Raw genomic sequence first — 8,404 nt, forward strand, 5'->3', positions numbered from 1 at the left:
TTCACATGCTCAAGATATACAGCTTGGAAACTTGGATTTGAGGATTTGGCTCATTTGTTGTTTTAAGATGTTCACTGTGCTGACATTAGGCTACAAAGCTTTCAATGTTGTACAAAATAAACAAACAAAAAAAGCAATAGTACTAATAGCTTGACCAAAGTTTAAATATTAGAAACCGGATGCTACAATTTTGCTGAAATGTACAATAAATTTCACCAAATTTAATCACTAGTCAATCGTCGTCCATCTTGGTTGACAGTTCAACAGCTGTAAATAAGCAATGTACTCAACATTATTCTACCTTTTCTGCACTGCTATTGGAAACTAGCTGTGCTGTTTACCTTACCGGTCACGCATTGCAACATTGGAAACGCTAGAAAGCTCGTCTTTGGTTGTTTGACTAGCGAGTGGTGACCGCAGTAGATAGTAAGACTACATTTCCCACAATTCTTAGATGCGAAATTAGGAAGTAGTTCTAGTTCCGGTCAATGCTGATTGCGTGCAACCGATCAGATACGAATGCCAGTAAAAACGCAAATGTGAATTTGGAAGTAAAAAGAAAGGAATACAAAAAAAGGACAAGAAAGGAACAGTTCAATTCCCTTTTAATGAGTTTATGACGCTGTGACGGGACCTACATAATATCAGGACAAAACAAAATACGCTGCGACGCGGAAACCAAGCCTCAAAACAGGACTGTCCTGGCCAAAACGGCACGTCTGCTCACCCTAACTAACATAAAACAACAAACAACACAGACTACGCAAGCTAGCACACCATTTTAAAATGTTCATTTTAGCAGCAACTGTTGTCATCCCAAAAAAAATACAACTGTATGAACACAACAAAGCGTCTTAGGCGTATTAGGGCCACATATATAATTTTTTTCGGGGGGTAATATTTTGAGGAAAAAAACTCACAAATTTGCTACTTTAAAAACTTGCGAGAAATATACGTAGCGTAGCTATAGCCTAATGTGAGGATTCGTTGGTGGTTAATGGGACACTGTTTATAAAATGAAAAGGCAGGATGGAGACGGATTCATTCTTAATTCAAACTTTACTCGTCATACACGGCAGCTAGAGTGACACTTCCTGATCCCCTACCAGCTGACTAAACACTAACCAATCAGAAGCGAGCATACTTTAGGTAAATGCAAGTGAATGACGGAGAGCAGCAGATTCAACATCAATTTAGCTACTTGTACAATAAAATACCAAAATGTATGAATGTGTAAATAATAATTCTGGAAACATAAATGTACAAGTAATATACATTTTAACAAATTAATTTAAATGCTTGATCCTAAGGGAGTGGACCTTCACAAAGCGAAGCATCTTTGTCGCTGGCCGTACCCAACGCTCCAAATATCATATGGTTAATCTCTGCTAAAGCAATTAACATCTCATCATTTGAAAATTCGACCAAAAAGTATTGGCACAAACATCCGAGTAGTAGAGTTTTTTTCTCGCAAATGTGCCACTTTATGTGGCAAATTTGCAGTGGCTTGTTTTGTTTCTTGGAATATTGCCCCCACACTCTAAAAATCTATATTTACACGTGGCCCTAATACACCATCATACAAAAATTTAATTACTCACCCTTTGATGATGTGTCACTTAAGCAGTGCGAACACAAAAGAGGGGACAGCCAAAGGCATTATGTCTCGTTTTTTAAGATTCTTAACTGTCATTTAAGTCATATCATAACCGTGCAGAGGGAATATATCATGACTTGTTGTCACAACAATGATAACAAAATAACCAGAAATACATGTCCATAAATGACAGCATTGTATCCACAAGCTGTCAAAGTGAATTTGGGGAAAGCCCTATTAGAATATAACTAAAGAGATTTTGCTGTCTACAAATAGCAGAATACTTCTAATACCTTAAATTCTCTCTGCGATACGTGGCCCAATTAGTTTCCGTGCGCATTGTAAACTCCTGGTAGTGTCACATTCTGTTCTCTGGCCAACTGTTGCTTTGTTTAATGTTAGTTTTAAGAAACGTGCATGCTTTGCATCATTTCCTATCTCCCAGCAACCCTCTAAAGAACACACACACTCGCACCAAAACAAAACAAAAAAGGCCTTTAACAGCACATACTGCCGGGGTCCTATTTAGAGGCTTGAGGGTGAGAGTGGGGGTGGGGGTCTACAAAAGTCCATTTACAGTACGGGTCAGTACATCTGAATGCCTTTACCACTCCAGCCAAATTCTTTGTCTCGCTCATTCACAGCAAGTTATCTCGAGCGCTCCCAGCACAAAGGCAATTGGTATTATATTGTCCAGGCTGACATTAACCGCTGATATTTTCACTGCTGTCCATTAACATCCTTTTTAGCCTCTCTATTACCAGGCAATTCCCACAGAACAAGAGGTCACAGCGACTATGAAGAGATACTTAGGGACTGTCTAACAAAGACATGCAGATGATTTATCCCATTCTTTTTACATTTTTACTTTGTTTTGTCTTCGTTCTGGACCCCAAAAAAAAAAGTGCTTTACAACCCAGATGAGGGTTGGTCTGTAGCTGTATTTTTACCTGATCCCGGACTAAATGGCAGCCCATTCATGTCTCAATGACTCAGGCAGCTGCTCTTCCGCTCAGCTCCAGCTTTGTGTTGACAGACACAAAAATGAAGGAATGTGGACCAAATTAATGCTAACATCCAGGATTGTTATGTTTGCACAAGCAGTCCTCAACATGAAATATTGTGTGGACCGTGTTGGAGTGAGCTCGGGTTAGTCTGAGGTGAAATGAATAGTTGCACGGCTTAATGATAACAATGGTTGCTCAGAGGGTCACCTGACCAGGATCGCTATAAAAACAGGTCCAACTTTTGGTGGTCTGATGAAATACACCGAGTTTCATACTTACCTTTTGGACCTGGTAGCGATAAATTGCGTGAGAATTTATTTGGACACTGACACAAGCAGAGATTTGGTCATCACCACATATTTCTCCTATTTGCTATTAAAAGTACTGCACTACATAGTGGTGGGCGGATCGATCCAAATTTCGATATTATCGATTCCAAGTCATTATCAATATCGGATCGATACTGGCGCTATAATATCGATGTTAATTGGGTCTTTTATTAGTGGTGGGCGCATCGATCCAAATTTCAATATTATCAATACCAATATCAAATCATTATCGATATTGGATCGATACTGGTGCTAGAATATTGATGTAATTTCGATCTTTTATTAGTGTCTTTATTAGCGCATCAATCCAAATTTCTATATTATCGGTACCAAGTTATTATCAATATCAAATCAATACTGGCACTATAATATCGATGTAGTTTAGGTATTATATTAGTGCTGGGCGCATCGATCCAAGTCTTGATATTATTGATACCAAATCATTATCAATATCGGATCGATGCTGGCATAATACTATCGATGTAGTTTGGGTCTATTATTAGTGGTGGGCAGATCCTTCCAAATATAGATATTATCGATACCACGACTATGATATTGATGTAGTTAGTTTCAGTTTGGGTCTTGTATGCACTGCTGCGGTTTGGTAGGTTGAAAAAAAATCTACAAAAGAAGTTTAATGAAGGCTGAATTTTAAGTCATTTTTTGTATCTGTAGTTTCTAAACAGTATATTATAACAGTGAATTTGTTTAAATGTGTTTTCTTATGGTCACTTTGTGCAAGGTAAAAAATATATATTTTGTTTCTGGGGGGAAAAAACATCGTTAAAGTATTTTCTATTCATCAACAAACTAAATTTGTCCAGTGTTTTACAAGGAAACAACACAAAAACACTTAAAGGTTGAACATTTATTGTGATTAAGCAATTTGACTATACAGCTACCTTAATAATAATAATAATAATAATAACAATAATTATATATATATAAATACAGTATATATATATATATATTAGGGCTGGGCGATATGACCTCAAATCAATATCACAATAGCAGTTTTACCTCGATAATGATAAATGCGCGACCGCCGCATCACCCCCCCCCACCCCCCAATGTAACCATTCAAGTATAAATATTCAAATAGCTTGCATGACTTGAACAATGACACATTACAACATGAGAAAAAGGTGACTTTTTTGTGCTATTTTGGTACGGTCCTATATTTTTGTAAAGGCGGTAATGTCTTTGTGGAGGTAATGTTTCTTGTAAAATATAATATAAATAATGCCATGTGCAAAGGAGGTAGTGTAGTGTGGCTTGTAAACAATATACATAAAATGAAAAACATGTCAATGCAACGGCGATAAACATTTGCAAATAAAAATGCTTGACATTTCTAAGCTCGGCAGCCTCTCAGTGTTGTACATATCGGGAAGCACGGTTTGCGAAAAATATTTTTGCGATGGTATGGTGTACCTCTTGTCGGCTACTTTCACAAGGTGTTTAAACCCCTCGCGCGCCACTGTAGCTAATGGGAGCTATATCCTTAGCTATGTAGTAGGCTATTGCGTCGGTTATTACTACCCACCTCTTTGACGTTCTCTCGTATGGTATCACCCCTGCAAATTCCTCCCTTATGGGCTGCTGTCTGGGAGTGGCACTTTTCGAACCTTGCTTCGCACTTAAAAGTTTTTCGCACATCTTCGACCTCAATAGTATAGTTGTGCTGTCGTTGTTAAAAAAAAAGGTTGGACGTCTTGCTCTGTTACAACGGTTTTCATACACACTTTGCATTTCGTGTTCTTTTGCTCATCATCGTCTTTGTGGAACCCAAAATATTTCTAAATGACAGATGTTGAATTTTTTTGCGGACAAGCACAACAGGATCAACTTCGACGAAAATTACTTCCGCTGTGTCAGCTGCTTTTTTATATAAACCACCCGCCATTTACTTGTAGTCTGTTTCCCTTCTTGTTCAGACTGGATGGGTGGAGTCATGTGACTACACACGCTGAACACGGTCTTAAAGAGGAATAAACATAGCCTACCAAGAACACACAGTCAAAACAAACAAAAATACTTTTTTTTTTTTTTTTTATTCAAACACCGAATTTACCGACATGGGCAAAATGACGTCGGTTATTGTAGAAAATTTCGGTAACGGTCAAATATATATATATATATATATATATATATATATATATATATATATATATATATATATGTATGTATGGGCTGGAATTATTATTATTATACCACTACTATTCAAAGGTTTTTTGCACAGACATTTGTAAACCTATTCCCTCCATCTGCCAGCCAGAGGAATGCTAGTGACTGAAGAGACCTTGATGCTGTCGACAGACAAGCCTTTAGACTCCTCAGACCCTCACTCACCTGCATACAATCAATCCACCCCCGAACCGGAATACCACAGTGCACTGCGTACGACCCCCACTGCCTGTAACTACTTTTGGAACACTGCTATCTATCCATTTTCTAGAGTACTTGTCCTCATTAGAGTCTCGGGTGAGCTGGACCCTATCCCAGCTGACTCTTGGCGAAAGGCAGTGTACACCCTGGAATGATTAAAAGCTAATCGCAGGGCACATATACTGTAGACAAACAACCATTCACACCTAACTGTATGGGCAATTTAGTCTTCAATGAATGTTTTGGGGAAACTGAAGAAAGTTTAAGTACTGGGAATGGAGACATTAGAGCCAATACCGAGATTTGAACCATGAACCTCAGAACTGTTAGGCCTTGTTCAGACTAGCAGCCCAAATTTGATTATTAGCCCATCCAGCTTGAATGTGGATGGCTCTTTTGTAGTCTGAACAGTCACAAAGCACATCAAATCCGATTTTTGCGGGACAGATTGAAACCACATGCGGGAGGTAGTTTCATATCCGATTTGTACAGGATGCGTCTCAGTCTGATCTGCTCGAAACACTCAAAACGGATTTGACTGACCTGACGTCCCTCTATGCGTGCAAAACCAATGTGCCTGCAGCATCAATATCCAATCGGTTTGCTGCCCGGCTGTTTCCTCGCATGCTCGGCAGTCACTCGCCTTGACGGCTCCACTGCCCCGTCGGTTCCTGTCATGCTCGACCGGAAATACAGTGACAGTTCACATCACTTGCGCTGAAGCCGGTCTCGCGACCCCATTAGAGTTTCACATGCGCAACCGGAAATAGCAAAATAGTGCCCAGTCGTAGCCATAGACATATGGTTGTTAAAAAGGAAAGAAAGAAAAGAAAGAAAAAGAAAAGAAAACTGCTTAACGCGCTTGCGAGGAATGGGAAGTACGAAGCGGTAAACAGCGTTACATGACGTCAAACACTACACGCGCTGGGGGCCGTTTCGCCTCGTTGCCACAGCAACCTGTCAGATGGGTCAATAATGTGGCTCAGTCTGAACAGGGCCAGATCGGATTTGGACACTTGCTAAAAACAGTCTGGACCAATCAGCCTTTAAGAATCGGATTTGAGGAGGAAGCCGATTGGAATCAGATATGCCTGCAGTCTGAATGCATCCTTATGCTGCATTTGAAGATGGTCGGAAGTCGGATATATCCAAGTTGTTTTTTCCCAGTTCCGACCTGAATGCGTTTGAGGCGAAAGTAAACAACCAAAATGGCGGTTAGTGATAAATTGTTTTTTTATTTTGGTCCTTAAAACTCATTTTGATCTCCAGCAAACTTACCTTCTTGCAACTTTGCTTCATTTATTCTTTTATCTTATTTCATAAGCATTCCATACAGTTCAGTAGTTCACCGTATAATTTCATGCAGGGAGATAGCAGCAAGCTGTCACGTACGTTGTGTTACTTGAAGTTATGTTGAATATTTATGAATGAAGAAAGCTATTTAGTTTTTCGCAGTCTGTGTTTCCAAAGGGGTCGCCATTGTAGAGTGACGTCACTTGTAGTCCGTCGGTGAAGTCGGGGTCCTTTTTTTCACCAACTTCACAAGTGGAATTTCCGAGTTCAAGAGGGCGTTCCCGTACACACTTCCTGGTTTGAACTCGGAAAAGTCTGACTTCTGACCATCCTAGAATGCAGCATTAGACAGATCTGCTAGCTAATCACTAGCTACCATGCGTCCCAGTTCTTATACAACAATATCCATTTACTAGGCCTAGACCAGAGGTGTCAAATCCAGGTCCAGAAAGTAAAAACCCTGCCACAGATTGAATTTAGCCCCAGGTGCTAGCTAGCTCCCACAGTGCTCGTTTACTTGCTAGGGAGCAAGCTAGCTAGCTAGCATCTGGGGCTAAAGCCAAACTGTGGCAGGGTTTTTATTTTCTAGACCTGGATTTGCCAACTCTGGCCCTAGATCTCTTGGAATTGTCGGGTTTGAGGTCAGATCTGTCGCTTATCATAACAACAACCGCTTCAACATGGTTGACAAAATGGTAGACAATTGAAGGGGAAGTAATCCGGTGTGAGTCACAGTTTTCGCAATAATACATATGGCTCCAATGTTTTGTTTAGTTCATTTTGTACTCAAGTCGGAATGTGCTGTGGTCTATCTAACTAATTATGTCTTATCGTAACCTTATGGTAAATGTAAACACGCCTACAGCAAAAATTGATCGTGGCTTCTCTGCCGCTACATCGCTACTCAACGTATTCGTTGAGTTACGTATGCTAGTAACAAAAATATTAAACAAAATATTTGTACTCGTAGCAGTCTTTGGCGGATGTTTTAGTATCTGAAGTTGTTTTTGAGGTTTTGTGTGTTCGACATGCCGCGGTCAAGAAGTGTTAAACTCCAGTGGTGTATGTCGTGCACTGTTGAGTTCGCATCATGTGGCCTCACAGCATGGAGCGCCATCTTTCACAGCTATTTATGTCAGTGTAAAATCTTGAGAACCACTTCAAGTAACACAAGGCTGGTCAGAGGGTAACATGTGTTAAACAAAAAAAAAAACGCACATCTTCCCTCTGACAAGCCAACCAGCCTTTGTTTCTTATATTAATGAGATTTCTTTTGAATTTGACATTTGGACATTGTCTGCTTCTCAAATCCTTATTGTATGTTTGTGATGAAAAACATTGAGTGTTCCCTGGGGAAGTTTTTTTTTTCCATAATGGAATATTCAAGCAAACATTTCCCTTGTGGGTGGAACTACCTAAGAGTTTTGAAATGTAACATGTCATAGTCCACAAAATAGTCCACAAAATGAAAAAAAAATTATATTTTTTTAAACATATCAACCTGTACTTGTGCGGCTAATGCAGCCACAAACCACAGAAAGTTTTCCCTTTTTAGATTAAAATAACTTACTTGAACATCCAGGATCCCTCTCCGTACACTGACAAATGCCAAGGCCGGTGTTTTTTGCTTTTGGTAAAATTTTAAATACATCCGTGTCGTCTATCCATGTTGTGTTAGTTGTAGCATCTAGCTAGCACTAAGTTAACCTGAGGTTTTGTTTCGCTGATCCAATGTCCAAAGTTTGCAAACTCTCTTCGTGCTGGGTCGACGTCAGAGGCCAACAGCAAAG

Source organism: Vanacampus margaritifer, chromosome 16, assembly GCF_051991255.1.
Source record: "Vanacampus margaritifer isolate UIUO_Vmar chromosome 16, RoL_Vmar_1.0, whole genome shotgun sequence".
Lineage (NCBI taxonomy): Eukaryota > Metazoa > Chordata > Actinopteri > Syngnathiformes > Syngnathidae > Vanacampus > Vanacampus margaritifer.